The sequence below is a fragment of the Nicotiana tabacum genome, chromosome 2 (genome assembly GCF_000715075.1).
Source record: "Nicotiana tabacum cultivar K326 chromosome 2, ASM71507v2, whole genome shotgun sequence".
Taxonomy (NCBI): Eukaryota; Viridiplantae; Streptophyta; class Magnoliopsida; order Solanales; family Solanaceae; genus Nicotiana; species Nicotiana tabacum.
The window spans coordinates 107,808,269-107,820,466 of record NC_134081.1 but is presented as its reverse complement, the minus strand read 5'-3'; positions in this window follow the sequence as shown (position 1 = coordinate 107,820,466).

The following is a 12,198-nucleotide window of genomic DNA, read 5'->3' as shown; positions in this document are numbered from 1 at the left end:
GAAAGTGGCAGTAGGTTCGTAGTGTCATTTGTGACCTGTGTATAAAATTTAAGGTCATTCGGACTAGATTTGATGTGGTTCGGCGTAGTTTGTAAAATTTGGAAAATTTTAAATTCTTACTCTTGAATCCGTGCTTAACTCAGGATTTTGGTGTTGTTCGATGTGGTTTGAAGGCTTGACTAAATTCGTATGGTGTTTTAGGATTGGTTGGTATGTTTGGTTGAGGTCCCGGGAGCCTCGGGTGTGTTTCGGATGCTTAACGGGAAGAAATTTGGACTTAGGAAAATCTAATGCATTGCTGGTTCTGGTGCTTCGAACCTACGGAGGGGAGTCCACAGGTGCGGACTCGCAGGTGCGCTTGGGGGTTCGCAGATGCGAAAATGGACAGGGCATGCTGGGCTCGCAGGTGCGGATGGTCATCCGCAGAATCGGAGCCGCAGATGCGGCCCAGGGGTCGCAGATACGGACCCAGCCCAATAAGGGACTTCCACACCTGCGTTGATTTTTCCGCAGGTGCGGGACCGCAGATGCGGCCCCATGAGCGCAGATGCGGAAATCGCTGGGCAGAAAAGGAGATTCCGAGGGTTTGAAATTTCATAACACAAAATTTGATTTGGAGCTCGGTGGAGACGATTTCTCGAGGGATTTTGAAGGAGAACTATTGGGTAACGAATTCTAAATCTATTTTGATCATAATACAATAATCTATTGTTGTTTTCCTAGTCTAATTAAGGAATTTGAGGATAAAAGTTTGGAAATGGGGGAAAAGGTTCCCCAATTGAAAATCTTAGTTTTGAATGGGAATTGACGTCGGATTTAGATGATTTTTGTTCGAGTGAACTCGTAAGCGAATGGGTGTTCATAATTTATAATTTTTACCTGATTCTGAGACGTGGGCCCCGGGAGACTTTTGGGGCATTTTTTCTAATTTCACGCTTTAGCTTCGAATTAATTAGTTAAATTAGTTACTTGTAGTTATATTTATATTGTGTAATTAATTTGAATAGATTCGGTCCATTTGGAGTCGGATACTCGTGGCAAGAACGTAATATCGAGTTGATTTGAGTAGTTCGAGGTAAGTGGCTTGCCTAACCTTGTGTTGGGGACTTTCCCCTTAGGATATCTTGATATTATTTGGTGTGTAGGCGTCGTGTACATGAGGTGACGAGTACGTACACGGGCTGTTATTGCAAATCTTATTTATCCTTTTTAAATCATAAATTGTTTCTCTTATTAAATTGTACTAATATGTTTAATTGTTTAGTTTAGACTAAAAAAGCATGCTTACGTGTTTTAACTGCCTATTTGACATTCTGTGCGCCATGCTTAGTTAAATTCCTATTTTCCTTATCTGTGTTTAGTATAAACTGTATAACTCGATGCCATACCTGCCATTTCATCTTGCGTTGCATATTTAAATTGGGACTACGGACGTATTTCGGGAGATTCCCCAGCACTGCATATTTACTTTGGGACTACGGACGTATTCCGGGAGATCTCCCAGCACTGCATATTTACTTTGGGACTACGGACATATTCTGGGAGATCCCCCAGCACTGCATATTTACTTTGGGACTACGGGACGGTATCCCGGGAGATTTCCCACTATGTTTACCTTGTTTTGAGCCGAGGGCTCCCTTAACTGTTAAATTTTCGAGAATCTCTTTAACTATGTTACCGTAAATTTCACTTATATCTTTTACTGTTTAATTTATTATATTTACTCCGATAGGGCCTTGACCTGACCTCGTCACTACTCGACCGAGGTTAGGCTTGGCACTTACTGGGTACCATTGTGGTGTACTCATGCCCTTCCTGCACATGTTTTCGTGTGCAGATCCAAGTGCGAGCTATCAGCCTCGGGGTTAGTGCGTGTTGCTGATTTTAGGATACTTCAAGGTACTACTGCTTGCGTCCGCAGATCTTCGGAGTCCCCTTTTACTCCCTTGCATAGAGATTTTCTTTATTATCTTCAGACTTTTATATAGAGCTACATAGATTATAGCAGCTTGTGACTCAGTGATATTCCGGGTCTTGGGAAATTATTTTGTATATGTCGAGTGGTACTACTCTTGTCTATTTATAATATGTTGTTTATCTTTAAAATATTTTGTTTTCTTTATATTTTTCGCAATATTAGGCTTATCTAGTCGTAAAGACTAGGTGCCATCACGAAACCTTTCGGAGGCTCAGCTGGTGAATAAGTGTGGATATTTACTCCGCATGTCCGACTCGGACTCCTAGGTAGATGCCTCTACCGGCTGACCTCTCCATTGCACTCGAACTGAAGGATAACTCTTAGACCTCAACTGACGTACCTGCCGAGCTAGAATAACCACCGGCTCCTCCTCGTAAGTCAAATCTTTGTCCAATTGGACTGAGCTGAAATCTAACACATGGGACGGATCACCATGATATTTTTGGAGCATAGACACATGGAACACCGGATGAACCGCTGATAAACTAGGTGGTAATGCAAGCCTGTAGGCTACTTCACCCACCCTTTCAAGAATTTCAAAGGGTCCGATATACCTACGACTCAACTTGCCCTTCTTTCCGAACCTCATTACACCTTTCATAGGTGAAACCTGGAGCAATATTCTTTCTCCAACCATGAATGCAATATCACGAACTTTACGGTCGGCATAACTCTTTTGCGTAGACTGAGCTGTGCGAAGTCGATCCTGAATAATCTTTGACCTTATCCAAGGCATCTTGTACCAAATCGGTACCCAATAACCGAGCCTCTCCCGGTTCAAACCAGCCAACTGGCGAACGACATCGCCTTTCGTATAATGCCTCACATGGAGCCATCTGATTGTTCGACTGGTAGCTATTATTATAATCAAACTCCACAAGTGTCAAGAAATGACCCCATGAACCTCCAAAGTCTATAACACAAGCGCGGAGCATATCTTCCAATATCTGAATAGTGCGCTCTGACTGTCCGTCTTTCTGTGGATGAAATGTTGTACTCAACTCCACCTGCGTGCCTAACTCACGCTGTACAACCCTCCAGAAATGTGAGGTAAACTGCGTACCTCGATCTGAAATAATAGACACGGGCACACCATGAAGGCGGACAATCTCACGAATGTAAATTACAGCTAACCTCTCTGAAGAATAGGTAACTGCCACTGGAATGAAATGTGCTGACTTGGTCAACCTATCCACAATGACCCAAACTGCATCAAATTTTCTCTGAGTCCATGGGAGCCCAACGACAAAATCCATAGTGATACGCTCCCACTTCCACTCAGGAATTTCTAACTTCTGAAACAAACCACCAGGTCTCTGATGCTCGTACTTAACTTGCTGACAATTCAGACACCGAGCTACATATGCAACTTTATCCTTTTTCATTCTCCTCCACCAATAATGTTGCCACAAATCTTGATACATTTTGGCGGTACTTGGATGAATAGAATACCTGGAACTGTGTGCTTCTTCAAGAATTAATTCACGAAGCCCATCCACATTAGGCACACAAATACGACCCTACATTCGCAGAACCCCATCTTCCCCTACAGAAACTTGTTTGGCATCACCGTGTCGCACCGTGTCCTTAAGGAAAAGTAAGTGAGGATCATCATACTGCCTCTCTCTAATGCGCTCATATAAAGAAGACCGAGTGATTGTGCAAGCTAGAACCCGACTGGGTTCTGAAACATCTAACCTTACGAACTGATTAGCCAAAGTCTGAACATCTGTAGCTAATGGCCTCTCACCAACCGGAATATACGTAAGACTGCCCATACTCATAGCCTTTCTACTCAAAGCATCGGCCATCACATTGGCCTTTCCGGGGTGATACAAAATGGTGATATCATAGTCTTTCAACAACTCCAACCATCTTCTCTGCCTCAAATTAAGATATTTTTGTTTGGACAGATACTGAACGCTGCGATGATCAGTAAATACCTCACACGAGACACCGTAGAGGTAATGCCTCCAAATCTTCAGCGCATGAACAATAGGTGCCAATTCTAAATCATGAACAGGATAATTCTTCTCGTGAACTTTCAACTGCCGCGACGCATATGCAATTACCTTGCCATCTTGCATTAATACTTCACCAAGCCCAATGTGAGATGCGTCACAATATACCATATACGATCCTGAACCTGTGGGTAATACCAACACTGGCGTCGTAGTCAAAGCAGTCTTGAGCTTCTGAAAGCTCAACTCACACTCGTCTGACCATCTGAATGGGACACCCTTCTGGGTTAGTCTGGTCAGTGTGCTTGCTATAGATGAAAACCCTTCCACGAACCGACGATAATAACCTGCTAAACTTAGGAAACTCCGGATCTCTGTAACTGAAGTAGGTCTAGGCCAATTTTGAACAGCCTCAATCTTCTTAGGATCCACCTTTATGCCTTCTGCCGATACAACATGCCCCAAAAGGGCAACTGGGTCTAACCAAAACTCACATTTTGAAAACTTGGCATATAATTGATTATTCTTCAAGGTGTGAAGCACACTTCGAAGATGTTGCTCATGCTCCTCTCGACTGCTGGAGTAAATTAAGATATCATCAATGAATACAACCACAAAAGAGTCCAAATAAGGCTTGAACACCCGATTCATCAAATCTATAAATGCCGCTAGGGAATTTGTCAACCCAAATGACATCACTTGGAATTCGTAATGCCCATACCGAGTTTGAAAAGTTGTTTTAGGGACATTAGATGCCCTAATCTTCAAATGATGGTAACCAGACCTCAAATCGATCTTCGAAAATACCTTGGCACCCTGAAGCTGATCAAATAAATCATCAATTCTTGGCAGCGGATATTTGTTTTTGATAGTGGCTTTGTTCAGCTGCCGATAATCTATACACATCTGTATAGAGCCATCTTTCTTCTTTAAAAATAATGTTGGTGCACCCCAGGGCGAGACACTGTGTCTAATGAATCCCTGATCAAGCAAGTCTTGTAACTGCTCTTTCAATTCTTTTAACTCTGGCGGGGCCATACAATATGGTGGAATAGAAATGGGCTGAGTGCCCGGAGCCAAATCAATACAGAAGTCAATATCTCTGTCGGGTGGCATCCCCGACAAATCTATAGGAAATACTTCTGGAAATTCATGAACAACTGGTACAGAGTCCATAGAAGGAGCATCCGCACTGGGATCGCGAATATAAGCCAAATAGGCTAGACACCTTTTCTCTACCATACACTGAGCTTTCATATAAGAAATAACCCTGCTGGCAGAATGACCAGGAGTTCCTTTCCACTCTAACCAAGGTAACCCCGGCATAGCTAGGCTCACTGTCTTGGTATGACAATCCAATATAGCATGATAAGGGGATAGCCAATCCATACCCAAGATGACATCAAAATCTACCATATCAAGAAGTAGAAGATCCACACTAGTCTCAAGATTACCAATAGTAACCACACATGAATGATAGACATGATCTACTATAACAGAGTCCCCCACCGGTATAGATACACACACAGAAGCACTAAGAGAATCACAAGGCATAACCAAATATGAAGCAAAACAGGAGGACACATAGGAATAAGTAGATCTTGGATCAAATAGAACTGAAGCATCTCTATGGCAAACTGGAATAATACCTGTGATCACAGCATCAGATGACTCGGCCTCAGGCCTAGCTGGAAAAGAATAAAATCAGGGCTGGGCCCCACCACCCTAAACTGTGTCTCTGGGACGGCCTCTAACTGGCTGGCCTCCACCTCTAACGGTCTGACCTCTACCTCTAATGGCCTGACCTCCACCTCTAGCTGCCTAACCCCTACCTCTAACTGGCTGAGCAGGCGGTGAAGCAACCGGTGCCGGTATAATGGCATGAGAATCTTGCCGAGATCTGTTACTCGCCATTCTAGGGCAATATCTCTTGATGTGACCAATGTTCCAACACTCATAACACCCATCCTGATGTCGTGGCTGCTGAAGCTGAAGCTGACCCAAATGGGCCGGATTACCGCTGGAGTAACTCTGGAGTGGTGGTGCACTGATAGGAGCAAAATGTGCACTGAATGTTGGCTACCCAGAGTAAGGCATAATAGGACCATGACTCCCTGAAGCACCGGGAGATGCATGAAGTGCTGAATGAAACGGTTTGGGAGGATGACCCCTACCAAAATTACCTCTGCCTCCAGACGAGGCACCACTGTAACCACCGAACTGACAAGGCCTCTTATCAGACCTCTGCCCTCTCTCCTGTGCAAGAACCATCTCGATCCTCCTTGCGACATTAGCAGCTGCCTGAAATGAAATCTCACTTCCGGTCTCCTTGGCCATCTGAAGTTCTATAGGGTGAGTAAGTCCCTTAATGAACCTCCTCACTCTCTCTCCCTCCGTAGGTAATAAAAGGAGAGCATGACAGGCCAAATCCACAAAACGGGACTCATACTGAGTAACTGTCATACTGCCCTGCTGTAGACGCTCAAATTGCTTGCGGAATTCCTCTCTCAGTATGATAGGGAGGAACTTTTCCAGAAATAGCTGAGAGAACTGCTCCCATGTAAGTACATGTGATCCGACTGGTCGAGTCAATGTATAATCTCTCCACCACCTCTTGGCAAAACCCGTCATCTGAAATACAGCAAAATTGACCCCATTGGTCTCAACTATACCCATGTTCCGCAGCACCTCATGGTAGCATTCAAGATAATCCTGTGGGTCCTCAGAAGGTGTACCACTGAAGTGAACTGGAAAGAGCTTAGTAAACTTATCCAGTATCAATAAGGCCTTGAAAGACATGGCGGGCCTATCACCGATCTGTACCGCAACAACTGCTGAACTACCCCAACTGGCGGGACTGCTGGAGCCTAATTTCTAGGGAGCCATCTGCTCCGGAGCAGGAGTAGTAGGCGTTTGTGCTCCTCCCCCAGCCTGTGAGACGGCTGGTGCCACTGGAAATGTACTATTCTGGGCCACGCCCTCCATAAGACTTACCAAATAGACTAGAGCATCCTGAAGTACTGGAGTGGCTATGAATCCTTCCGGGACCTGAACTGGTCCAACTGGTACATTCTGAATTGGAACCTCATCCTGAAGGTCCGCCTGAGGTTCTTCAACAGGTGCAGCTGCTCGAGCTCTAGACTGAGATCTACCTCGGCCTCTAGCACGACCTCGGCCTCGACCTCTATCCCTGGCCATAGTTACCACTGGGGGTTCTGGTCCCTGTCCATCGGTAGAGGTGTTACGTGTTCTCACCATCTGCGAGAGAATAAGAGTAGAATGGTTCAATCATCGATGATAGAATAAAATCGCACGACAGAATAAGAAAGAGGTGATATTGTACCTAAACTTCATAGCCTCTAAGAGATAAGTACAGACGTCTCCGTACCGATCCTTCAGACTCTACTAAGCTTGCTCGTGACTCGTGAGACCTATGTAACCTAGTGCTCTGATACCAACTATCACGACCCGAAATTCCCACCTTCGGACCGTGATGGCGCCTAACATTTCACTTGCTAGGCAAGCCAACGTTAGAATAATATTATCCATTTTTAAAACAATTTTTAAATTTATTAATAACAAAGAACAAATGCGGAAGTAAAGTCTGAAATGTAGTGAATAATCCATTAAAACAACGGTGTCTAAATACCATCCCAGAATTGGTGTCACAAGTGCACGAGCTTCTAGAATAAATACAAATAAAGGTCTGAATAAAATAAAGTTGTCTGGAAACAAACACACAGCTAAAGTAAAGTAGACGGAGACTTCAGAACTGCGAACGTCGTGCAGTTATACCTCAAGTCTCCTCTGAGTAACTGAAATCCGAGCAAGTCTATGGTGCGCCGCTGGGACCAACTCCCAAATCTGCACAAGTGCAGAGTGTAATATCAGTACAACCGACCCCATGTACTGGTAAGTGCTGAGCCTAACCTCGACGAAGTAGTGACGAGGCTAAGGCGGGTCACTTACATTACCTGTACGCAATATTAGTAACAACAACAATAATAGAAATAAATCAGGTAACTCTTTTATGATAATTGAAGCCAACTCAGCAGTCATAACCAATTATCATTTCCATCAATTTTGTTGCAGCGTGCAACCCGCTCTCACAATATATTCACATTCAATTCTGTTGCAGCGTGTAACCCGCTCTCACAATATATTCACATTCAATCAAGTCTGTTGCGGCGTGCAACCCGATCCTCCAATATTGACTTTTATATATATATATATATATATATATATATATATATATATATATATATATATATATATATATATATATATATATATATACGTATGTCGACTTTTAAATAAGTCTATTGCGGCGTGCAACCCGATCCTCCAATATGGACTTTTAATAAGTCTGTTGCGGCATGCAACCCGATCCTCCAATATGGATTTTTTAATAAGTCTGTTGCGGCGTGCAACCCGATCCTCCAATATGGATTTTGTTTTAATAAGTTTTTATAGAAGAAATTTCCCCAATAAATGCAACAATTAATATAAATTATAAGACAACAAGCATACAATAATTATAATTTAATTATGAAACAAACAAACAAATAGCAAATTATTATGAAAATCAGAGAGAAAATATGCAGTTTAATATTTAATATGCTAAATGTCAGATAACAATTAAGGCACATAATTCAAATAGCATGTAACAATTAATGCAGGAATTCAAGAATTATTTGACAAAGAATAGGAGAGAAACAGTTATTATAATAACTAATTTATGATTTAAAATAATTTATAATTTTTCAAGTAAGCAGGCAAACAATTAATTTGACGACGTATAGACACTCGTCACCTCGCCTATACGTCGTTCACATGCAATTCACATAACAATTAAATTAAGGATTTTATTCTCTCAAGTCAAGGTTAACCACGACACTTACCTCGCTTTGCAAATTACGATCAATTATTCAACCACAACTTTTCCTTTTAAATTTGTCTCTGAAAGCTTCAACCAACCCGAGCCCTCGGGGTTCCAAACCAAACATGCTCCTAAGTCCTAAAACATCATACGAACTTGCTCGCGTGATCAAATCGCCAAAATAATACAAAGAACTACGAATCGGACACCAAATCAAAGGAAATTTTCAAGAAAACTTTAAAACTTATATTTTTACAACCAGACGTCCGAATCACGTCAAATAAACTCCGATTCTCACCAAATTCGGCAGACAAGTCATAAATATTATAGTTGACCTATACTGGGCTCCGGAGCTAAAATACATACCCGAGGTCAATAAATCCAATATCAGTAATTTCTTATAAATTATTAAGTTTTCAAGCTTTTAATGTTTCATCAAAATTTCATATCTCGGGCTAGGGACCTCGGAATTCGATTTCAGGCATACGCCCAAGTCCCAAATTACGATACGGACCTACCGAAATTGTCAAAATACTGACCGGGTCTGTTTGCTCAAAATGTTGACTAAAGTCAACTCGATTGAGTTTTTAAAGCTCTATTTCACATTTTAATCCATTTTTCACATAAAAACTTTTTTGAAATATTGTACGGACTGCGCACGCAAGTCGAAGAATAATAAATGGTATTTTTCGAGGTCTTAGAACACAGAAATACTTATTAAATTTAAAGATGACATTTTGGGTCATCACAAGAATGGAACACTCTTTTCTGAATTCCAAATGAAGGGTTCAACAAAGATGATTTTGCAATAGCAACGTTATTGCTTCGAGCATTTCATACAAATTGTCCCCTATTTCAATCTCTCTATTACGTGTTTCATCGCGATTGGCGTGTGTTAGAGGGATTGTCAAGAAAATCGACTCAGGTATGTTAAGGCTATCCATTTTTTCTTTTTGGCATGATCCAAATAATACAAATGAAACGAGCAAAATACGCAACTTTCATAAATGACTCTATTCATAGAAATACTAGGGATGTCTATATTCTTGATTCCCCATGTGAATTATTAATATATCTTCTGTTCATGGGTCTCAGAAAAATACGTATTTGATAAAGTTTATCCAACAGGCATATTATTTTTATGATATTCCGAGAAACTTTTATTAACGTATTTCTTATGCATTTCATGTATTTATACATGTACATTGACCCATAACCAGATGGCATTATATACGCGTATATATATATATATATATATATATGGGATATGGGAAAAGATTACGGCGTTATATATGCACCACCACCTGATCAGCTGGTATACGTTAGTGATTTGTCCACAGTGGCCGAGATGATATGATGGGATGCCCTCAGAGGCTTGATGATGTTATGAATGCATATACCTATGCATGATATGATATTTATATGCATATGCATGACATTATAAATATTAATGATTCACAGAGTTATTCAGACTTACATGTTGAGTCTTTTACTCCATGTTTCTCTCATGTCTATTGTTTACTGATTTTCATTCCTTACATACTCGGTACATTATTTATACTGATGTCCCTTTTGCCTGGGGGCATTGCGTTTCATGCCCGCAGGGCTCGATAGACAGGTCGAGAGTCCTCCAAGTAGGCGATCAGCTCAGCAGAAGATATTGGTGCACTCCATTTGCTCCGGAGTTGCTTGTTTGGTTAGTATGATTTAGATTGTATGGTTTGGTATGGCGGGGCTCTGTCCCGACCTTTATGACATTTATGTATCCTTAGAGGCTTGTATACATATGTCGTGTACGTGAAAGATTGTACGGCCTTATCAGCCTATGTTCAGTGTAATTTTGGTTTTATAGGCCCTATGTCACATGTATAAGTTTTTATGTCAGATTGGGTCGTCTTATATTGAGTATTCCCTTATGTTTATTCTGCTTAGTCCATGACGGTCCGTTTGGCCCATTTGCCAATAACAGTACGATAAGAATGATATGTAACGTTGGTACTCAGTTGAGTAAGGCACCGGGTGCCCGTCACGGCCCATCGGTTTGGGTCGTGATGAAAGTGGTATCAGAGCAGTTCTGTCATATGGAGTCTACAAGTCATGTCTAGTAGAGTCTTTTTTATGGGTGTGTTGTGCACCACACTTATAATCAGGAGGCTACAGGGCATTTAGGACTGTCACTCTTTCTTCTTACTCTAGATTGTGTGGTAGAGCTCAGTTGTAAGAACTCAATTTTCTAAACTCTATCTTATTCATAATACGACGATGCCTGCATCTAGAAAGATGGTAAGAGATATAGCTGTGGAAGAGTTGAGTCAGAGGAACTCAATTTTTGCATTATGCTTATGATGGATAAATATGAGGTATTCAGCAGAATATGTGTGTACTAAGACATGTAAGCCTCTTGATAAGGAGCCTTAAGGCACGAATATCTATTCACCCATATGGTGAAAGGCAATGAGAGATTCAGAAGATAGATACAAGTTTTAACAAGTATAAGAAGCAAGATGAAGAAGGGTATGAGGTACCCAGCTAATGAAGATTATCAGTATTTACAATTCAGGCAGAGGAATATAAGCCTTTTGAGTTACCTTCAACTGTAACAGATATATGTACAATCGACCACACCCATCTCAGTTATGCCCTATGGGAACTAACAGATATAGTTTAAGAGAAGGACGGGTTATGAGGATCCGGTTGGGGTTAGAGTAACCCAAAATGGTGGATGAATCATTTGCGTTAGTTGACATTTTCGAAGGATATTGCAAATGTGCTAATAGATCTCCTTGTGAGATACCCAGATAGTGCACTCTAAAATAGTACAGCTAGATATGAGTACTACAAAGATAGGCATTGGAAGCCTTGAAGGGATAAATATTACCTTAGTGTGGCTCCCGTCCCTAGTAGAGAAAGAATGTTAGGCAACCCGATGGGCCGGTAGATGCAGCAAGGGGAGCTAAAAGCAAAAGAATATTTTGTTGAAGTTTTCAGAACAAAGTGATAGACAGAAATATTAGCAAGAAAATAAGAAGAGAGATAATGAAGCAATATGAGTAAGATGTGAGACATGGATGACAACGGTAGAAAAAACAATTGACAGTATTACAGAGTCTATAGTCAAGTGAAGGAAGACGAGAGGTGACAGGCCTTGAGACAACAAAAGAGTATAGGCCATAAAGTCATATCCTAATTTCGAGAAATAAGTTTGTGACTCCAACGCGATTATCAAAAGGAAAAGTTAGACCCCAGAGTAATAGAAATCAGTATGGGTTGGTGAACAAGATAAACTAAACATGAATTAGAGACTAAATGATCAGATAATAGTCGTCATCATGAGAATTTCATAGTGCATTCTGGCGATAATAGAATGCACGACAGAAGAA